The following is a 9,449-nucleotide window of genomic DNA, read 5'->3' as shown; positions in this document are numbered from 1 at the left end:
TTCAACTTAAGAGGTTCGATTTGCAAAAAAGAATCAACCGAATCAGAGCTAGGGAACTGAAACTACGATTAAAAGAACTTCGAAAACAAATCTGCTTGAAACCAAAATTTAAATTGTCAAAATCATGTTCGAGTTGATTAAACAGAAAGAGGGGCTCGAGACGAAGATTTTGGCGTTGGTTTCACTGGATTTGGACGAACGGTTAAAGTTGCGAGGGTTTGAAGATCAGGGGCTAATCTGCGATAAAAGTAATCACGGATAGGTCCCTGGACAAAAATAAAATAAAAAGAAAAATACTACGGCGTGAACGTTCGTTAACAGAGACGAACGGACGAACGCGTTCGTTAAAAAGGAACTAACGAGCGGACGCTCGCTAAACAACGAAACCGAAGAAAACGAAATGAACTGGTCCGATCTAAATAAAAACCGAAGCTAGGGTTTCTAAAAATACGGGACATTTTTTTACCTAAAACCAAAAAAACGGGTCGCGAGATCGGCGAGGTTCGGTGGCTCCGGCGGCTTCCGGCGAGGTGGGTGGCAGGCAGCGGTGCGACACGGCAAGGCGGCGAGCGGCGCGGGCGGCGGAGCAGTGGCGCGACGCGGCAGGCGGCGGCGGCTGTGGCGGCGGGGTGGCACCGGCGGCGGCTTGGGCTGCGAGCGGGACGAGGAGAGGCGGCGGGGTGGGGCGGCTTATAAAGGGGGTCATGGGGGTGCTTGCGGGAGGGGGCAGGGTGGCGGCGGACTCCGAGGCGGCCACGGCAGCAGCGTCGCCTGCGGGAGCGGGAGACCAGCTCGGCGTCAGGGCGACCGAGCGCTAGGCCGGCTGGGCTTCGGCCCAGTCGGTCCGAAGACCTTTTTAAAAAAAATCTGCCAAAAATAAAAATCCTAAATAAAAAAATCTAAAAATGCCAAAAAAAATTCACCGTCTAAATTAAATATTTAGAACATAGTGAACATTTTCTTGGCCTAAAATGCAATTTTGAAAAATGCATATTTTTCTAATTCAAATAAAATAACCAATACAATCCAAAAAAATTATTTGATTTTAATAGTTTTCCTCCAATATTTCCTTTATTTAGGAGAAGTCATATTATCTCCTCTCTTTTATTTTTTTATATCGGAAATATTTCGGAGAGAAAAATACTTAAAACCAAAATGATCCTCTTTTCAATATTTGAGAAAATTCAAATACGAAAATGAATGAAATCCCCAACTCTCTCCATGGGTCCTTGAGTTGCTTAGAACTTCTAGGGTCAAAACCAAAATGCAATTAAAATATGATATGCATATGATGACCTATGTATAACAATCCAAATTGAAAATTTGGGATGTTACAAACCTACCCCCCTTAGGATGAATCTCGCCCTCGAGATTCGGGTTGGCTAGAAAATAGGTGTGGGTGGTCTTTCCGTAGATCTTCCTATCGTTCCCAGGAGGCTTCCTCCTCGGTATGGTAGCTCCACTGAACTTTGCAAAACTTGATAACCTTGCTGCGGGTAACTCGGCTGGCAATTTCGAGAATCTTGACTGGTTTCTCCTCGTAGGTCAGATCACTATCCAATTGAATTGCGTCCAGGGGCACTGTATCTCTTAGAAGAATATCGACCATCTCAGCATGGCACTTCTTCAACTGGCAAACGTGAAACACATCATGAACTCCTGATAGTCCTTCGGGTAACTCCAACTTGTAGGCCACTTCTCCCATACGTTCCAAAACTCGGTATGGTCCTACAAACCGTGGGGCTAACTTTCCCTTAACTCCAAACATTGTTGAGGAAATCGTTAACTGGTAACTGCTCAGTTGGCTGGCGAGTAGGGGATTAATAGGCTAATCGGCAAGTTAATCGGCCATTTAATCAATTAATCGGACGATTTATCAGTTTATTGGCTACTCGGTGACCCTACGAGTAGGGATTAATCGGCAAGTTAACTGGTTAATCGGATGAATTCTTGAACAGGGACTCCAAAACGTTTAACTCCTCGCAGAGGTGACACTCAAAGATATGCTCTGTCTCCGATTTGATAGACTACTTCCTTGCGTTTCGAGTTTGCATAACTCTTCTGTCTGGACTGAGCTACCTTCAGTCTATCTCGAATAACTTAACCTTCTCTTCAGACTCTTTGCTCAAATCTGGTCCAAACAACTAACGGTCTCCAACTTCATCCCACATCAATGGTGTCCTGCACCTCCTTCCATATAAAGCTTCGAAAGGTGCCATCTTCAAACTAGCTTGATAATTGTTGTTGTATGAGAACTCTGAGTAGGGCAAATTATCATCCCAACTAGATCTGTAATCTAGCGCACAAGCTCTCAACATGTCCTCCAAAATCCGATTGACTCTCTCGGTCTGTCCATCTGTCTGTGGATGAAAAGTTGTACTGAACTTTAGCCTGGTACCCAAAGTCTGGTGCAGCTATTGCCAAAACTTTGAGGTAAATTGTGTTCCTCTATCTGATACAATGGTCCTCGTAACTCCAGGAAGACATACAATTTTGGTCATATATATCTTGGCCAACTTCGCACTCGTATAAGTGGTCAAGCGATCAACTACTACCCAGATTGAATCATATCCTGATCGGGTCCAGGGCAATCCGGTGATGAAATCCATGCCAAGCTTATCCCACTTCCATTATGGTATCGGCATAGGATGCAGTAATCATGCCGGCTTCTGATGTCCTGCCTTCACTTTCTGACATACATCGCATACGGCTACATACTCGGCGATATCCTTCTTCATACCCGTCCACCAAAAACGCTCCTTCAAATCCAAATACATCTTGGTGTTTCTGGGGTGTATCGAGTATGGCGAGTCATGAGCTTTCCGTAGTATTAAGTTCTTGATCTCTGCATTATTGGGTACATAAGCATGGTCCTCAAACCATAAGGTGGCGTGCTCATCCTCACGAAAACCTTCGGCTTTTCCTTTGCTCATCTTCTCCTTTATCTCAGCAATCTCCTTATCATCCTTCTGAGCTTCTTGAATCTTTCCCAATAATGTCGACTGAACCTCCATTGATGTGACAAAACCTCTAGGGACTATCTCCAAACGAAGCTCCCTGAGATCTTCGATTAACTCCTTTGGCAGTCCTCCGCTTACGAGGGTATTGGCATAACTCTTCCGGCTCAAAGCGTCTACTACGACATTGGCCTTGCCGGGATGATAGTGCAATTTCATGTCATAATGTTTTATAAGCTCCAACCATCTCCTTTGCATGAGATTCAGCTCCTTATGAGTGAAAATGTACTTCAAACTCTTATGATCCGTGTACACTTCACAATGGTTTCCAGTAAGAAAATGTCTCCAGGTCTTGAGTGCGTGAACTACAGCCGCTAACTCCAAATCATGAGTGGCATAATTCAACTCATGCGGTCGAAGCTGACGTGAGTCATACGAAACATCTCTACCGTCTTGCATAAGTACACCTCCAAGTCCTAAGCGGGAAGCTTCACAATACACTTGGAAGTATTTGCGTATATCCGGCAGAATCAGCACTGGGGCTGTAACCAAATGTTTCTTCAACTCCTGAAAACTTGCCTCACATTCATCTTTCCATTTGAACTTGGTGTCCTTCTTCAACAACTCCGTCATGGGCTTCGCAATCTTAGAAAAATTCTCAATGAATCTCCAATAATATCCCGCGAGTCCAAGAAAACTGCGGATCTCTCCAACTGAGGTGGGTGATAGCCAATCGGTGACTTACTGAACCTTGGTAGGATCTACTGCTATACCTTCTCCTGATATAACATGGCCAATAAATCCAACTTCCTTTAACCAAAACTCGCATTTGTTGAACTTGGCATATAACTGATGTTCCCTGAGCTTCTCAAGAACTAAACGCAAGTGCTCCTTGTGCTCCTCCTCATTCCTCGAGTATACCAAGATATCGTCAATGAACACCACAAGAAACTTATCCAAGAACTCGATGAACACCTTATTCATCATACTCATGAAATAGGCAGGGGCATTGGTCAATCAAAATGACATCACCATGTACTCATCACTACTAGGAAAAGGGCTATAGATGAAATTGACACTAATGGCGCACCAGAGAAGTGGTGCGCCACTACTATATACTAATGGCGCACCATGTGGTGATGCGCCATTAGTGTGGAAGACACTAATGGCGCACCGGGCACAAGGTGCACCACAAGTAACAATTTTTTTCATTTTTACAAACATACTAATGGGGCATCCGGGCAAAGTGTGCCATTAGTAGTTCTAACTAGTAATGGCGCACCAGCCACGGAGTGCGCCACTACTGTATTTTTTTATTTTGTTTTATGCAAAACTACTAATGGCGCACCGTGGCAAAGTGCGCCATTACTAGTTTAAACTAGTAATGGCGCACTCTGCCACGGTGCGCCATTAGTATATTTTTCTTTTACTTTTTTGCAAAACTGCTAATGGCGCACGGCCAGCAGGTGCGCCATTAGTATGTTGGGTTACTAATGGCGCATGGCTGTATGGTGCACCATTAGTAACCTGGGACCAGCTAGATATTTTGGACAGCCACACCTACACACTCACTTTCCCCACTTCATTCCCTCCACCTCCTTCTCCAAGCTTGTCGGCTGCCTCCTCCTCCTCACCTCATTTGCACCATAGATTCATCAAAATTAAGTGGTGAAATTACCTTTTTTTCATAGGTAAGTAAGGGGAAAGCTATCTTCATGTTGTAGATCTACTTTTTTTCTCCCTAGCTCGCTCCAACAACATGCACATGGACTTTTTGTGGCCTAGCTAGATCTATGTATGTTTGTGGTGTTGCATATGTTTGTGGTGTTGCATATATGTTTGTGTTTGCAGGTACCGGTATTTGAAATGCGATAGTTGCCAATATTTTTCCGGAATGTTGATTCATTTCTGTTTCGGCGAGAATTTTGGCACTATGCATTCTTTTGGTCCTATTTTTAGGGAAAGTCATGGCAAAAAATTTCTTGGTTCTAAAATATCGTTTTGCTCTACCCCACAGGCGACCATGGTCCGCACTATGACCGAAGGCATCGTGAATAGGTTTTTGAGCTCCACGAAGGCCGAGATGCTTCAAAAGAACGAGACGGAGATAAGATGTCCGTGTCGAACATGCAAGCTGAAGAGCCTTATTGCGGATCCGGATTCCGGGCAGGTGCGGGACCACCTGTTCTTGCGTGGTCTCATGGATGGCTATCGGTGGCAAGGTGATGAAGATGACTATGAAGTCGTCCATGGGGGCCGGGCAAGAAATGAGGAAGGGCAGCAAGACAACCACCGCGGCTCGGGCGGGCGAGAAGATGAAGAATCTCCAGGACATGATTACGATGGTGATGCTGTACACAGTCATCATGTAGAAGATGCCGGACATGATGATGAGGAAGATGTCGGAGCAGACGAAGGGCATGATCATGAAGATGAAGATGTCGGCGGAGCAGACAACGATGGAACATCGATGGGCTGGGTGCAGGACCCTCATATTCAAGAGCTGCTTCTCATGCAGACGGATAACGCAAGAGCTGCCGCCCGAGAGAAAGCCAAGCTGGATCAACTGGAGATAGACGCGGTTACTCCATTGTATGAAGGATGCAGACCCGAGGATACCCGCCTGAAAGTAACAATCATGGCTTTGGAGATGAAGGTAAAACACAAAATGACTGACGCATGCTTCGACGAGAACATGTCATTCTGGCACGGATGTCTTACCAAGGGGAACAAGTGCCCAACCAGTTTCGAGGAGGCGAAGAAAGTCGTGTGTCCTCTGGATTTACCGCACGTGAAATACCATGTGTGCATGAACAATTGCATCATTTATCGGGGCGAGCACGCGGAGTCTCCCATATGTCCGGTGTGCGGCGTCACTCGATACAAGAAGAGGAAGAAAGCTCCTCGAAAAGTGGTGTGGTACTTTCCAATCACTCCTCGTCTGCAGCGGTATTTCGTGGACCCGAAGGTAGCAAAGGTCCTGCGTTGGCACGCGGATAGGGAGGAGAAGAAGCGAGAATATGACGCAAATGATCCGGAGATAAATAAAAAAGACAAGATGCTGAGTCACCCTAAGGATGGGAGCCAGTGGCAAGCGTTGAACTTCGAACACCCAGAATTTGGGAAGGATCCAAGGAACATCATGGTGGGCGCGAGCACCGATGGAGTCAATCTGTTTGGCAGCCAGAGAAGCACACATAGCACCTGGCCTGTGTTTGTGTGGATGTACAACCTTCCCCCTGGTTGTGCATGAAGAGGAAGTACATTCACATGAGTATGCTAATTGAAGGGCCGAAACAACCAGGGAACGACATTAATCTGTATCTGGGGCTGCTGAAAGAGGAGTTAGACACGCTGTGGAAAACGCCAGCCAATACGTGGGACGCCGCAGAGAAAGAATATTTCCCTATGAGAGTCGCACTGCTCACGACGGTCCACGACTATCTCGGTTACGGATATCTCGCGGGGCAGGTGGTCCATGGATTTTCTGGATGCGTCAGGTGCATGGATGACACAACGTATCACCAGCTAGATAGAGATCCCGGGTCTTCGAAAACCGTGTTCATGGGACATCGAAGGTGGCTTCGCAACAATGACCCGTGGAGGAAACGCAAGGATCTGTTCAATGGTGAAACCGAACCCCGAAGACGCCTGCGTACGAGGAGCAGCGAGGAAATAGACGGGCTGTTGAAAAATTGGAAAGAATTCCCACTGCCGGGAAAGAAGCAAAAGGCACCAGAGCCGGGAAAGAAGCGAAAGGCGCTAGAGCCGCTGCTGAAGGTATGGCAAACGAGGTCTGTTTTCTAGGACTTGCCGTATTGGAAGATCCACCGTGTGCCTCATAGCCTTGATGCCATGCATATCACAAAGAACGTGTGTGAGAGTCTGCTTGGTACCCTGCTCAACATGCCAGAGAGGACCAAAGATGGGCCGAAAGCAAGGGCAGACTTGAAATCAATGGGCATCAGGCAGGAGCTTCACGCTAATGATGATGATTATGATGATGATGAGGTGAAGCAGGACACAGAAAATCATCGCAAAGGCAAAAAGGCCAAGAAGACCGGAAATGACTACCCTCCCGTGTGCTTCACTCTAAGTCAGGAGGAGATCGAGCAGTTTTTCACCTACCTCGTAGGAGTAAAACTTCCTTACGGTTACGCGGGGAAGATAAGCAGATACCTAGACCCACGAAGCAGAAGTTCAGTGGGATGAAGTCTCACGACTGTCACGTGCTGATGACGCAGATACTTCCAGTTGCAATCCATGGGATCATGGATGCGCACGTCCGTGAAACGCTATTTGGCCTATGCAACTTTTTCGACATCATCTCTCGAAAGTCGGTTGGCGTGAGGCAACTGAGAAGGCTATAGGAAGAGATCGTGGTGATACTATGCGAGCTTGAGATGTACTTCCCGCCCGCATTCTTCGACGTTATGGTGCATCTGCTGGTCCATATCGTGGAGGATATCATCCAACTCGGGACAACGTTCCTGCACAGCATGATGTCGTTCGAAAGGATGAATGGTGTCATCAAAGGATACGTTCGCAACATGTCACGTCCAGAGGGAAGTATAGCCAGGGGCTTTCTAACCAAAGAGTGCATCTCCTACTGCACGAATTATCTAGGCATCGAGAACCCCGTTGGTCTGCTCGTCAACAGGCACCTCGGCAGGCTCGCTGGATGGGGTCACCGTGAGGGTCTCCGCGTAATGCATGTCGACTTCGAGGGTCGAGTCGCCGACTTTGAAAGAGCAAACCTAGTCGCGCTACAACACATAGACGTGGTCGATCCTTGGGTGGTAGAGCACAAAACCTTTATTGAGAAGACGTACAATGACCGAGGCCAACAGAGGACGGACGGAGATATAATCAAAGAGCACAACTCATGTTTCACGCATTGGTTCAAGCATAAGCTTCTGTCGTACCCTTTACATGAGGATTCTTCCGCAGAAGAACAACTCATATTCGCCTTGTCACAGGGCGCCGAGCAAAACCTAATGACCTATGAGGCGTACGATATCAACGGCTACACATTCTACACCGAGGACAAGGACATGAAGAGCGATGGTTATCAGAACTCCAGGGTAACGATGGAATCCTACACCGGTAATGACAAGGACAGATACTACGGAAGGATCGAGGATATCTGGGAGCTGAGCTACGCTGGAGAGGAGGTCCCGATGTTCCGTGTCAGATGGGCCAAGAGCGTCCTAAAAGAAGACTGGTATTTCACCACCATGGTTATACCCGAAGCCAAATCCAAGACCGCGGGCGCAAACATCACCATGAAAAATGAGCCATGGGTACTGGCTTCCCAAGTGGACCAATGCTTCTTCATTACCGACCCGTCAAAGCCCAGTCGTGTTGTCGTGAGGAGAGGCAAAAGGAAGATCATCGGAATGGATGGAGTAGCCAATGAGCAAGACTTCGACAAGTACGGCGACCCGAAGATCGAACATGACGACGACGATGAAGTAGCAGCATACACCACAAGAAGCAAGACCACCCTACCTAAAGGACGTCTGTTCCACAGAAGAACTCCATTTGCGAAAAAGAAGGGCAAGAAGATTGTGAACAGATAGTTAGCTAAGATCGATTGGATTTAAATCGTAGCCTTCATTTCTCGATTGTATTTCATGGGAACTTTAATTTTGAACTCATGAATACTTTTTAAATTTCATGGACACTCGATCTCGTTCCCCCTCCATCTCGATCGCTATCCCACCTCGCCAGATCCGGTCCCCCTCGCCGCCGAGCACCCCCCGCACCCTCTCCCCCGCTCCACCGACCGCCGCCGCCGACCCCCCGCACCCTCTGCCCCGCACCCTCCCCGGCCCGCTCCACCGTGACAAATGGATGCAACTAAAATTGCAAAAAAAAACAAATTTAAACAAGTTATTACTGTTTTTATAAAAAAAATACAGTTATGATTTAAACAAGTTTGAACATATTTAAACACAAATAAATAGAAAACAGCATTTTAAATGTTGTTAACATGGCAACAAACTGCATATTATTTTTCTACATGAAATTCTGAGCATCTAGCATATGTGACATGCTATATTTGGATGTATGGATAAAAAGATATGTGCAAAGAAAAAATGCATAAAAACAAAATTTGGGGAGCCTGGGAATCGAACCCAGGACCTCCTAGTGTGTGTGTGTTGCGTGCTGACCAGTCGGGCTAGTGTGTCTGTTGTGATGGGGATACGGTTAGGGGGAATATAACCTGAGTGCTCGAACTGTAATCAAAACAAAATTCTAATGGCGCACCAGGGGGAGGTGCGCCATTGCTAACCCTCCCCCCACTCCACCTATTCCCCTCCCTCGCCAGATCCCCACTCGACCTAACTTTGCCCCCTCCGCCCCAACCGTACGCCGCCGCCCCGCCTTGCTCCGCCCCTCCGTCCACCGCGCCTGCACGCCGTGGGCGACGCCGCCGCCTCTCCTTCTCTACCTTCTTATTTCCTGCCTTCCCTGCCTCTCTTTCCC

Source organism: Triticum dicoccoides, chromosome 3A, assembly GCF_002162155.2.
Source record: "Triticum dicoccoides isolate Atlit2015 ecotype Zavitan chromosome 3A, WEW_v2.0, whole genome shotgun sequence".
In the NCBI taxonomy this organism is placed as follows: domain Eukaryota; kingdom Viridiplantae; phylum Streptophyta; class Magnoliopsida; order Poales; family Poaceae; genus Triticum; species Triticum dicoccoides.
The sequence above is the reverse complement of the archived record's forward strand: the minus strand, read 5'-3'. Positions refer to the sequence as shown.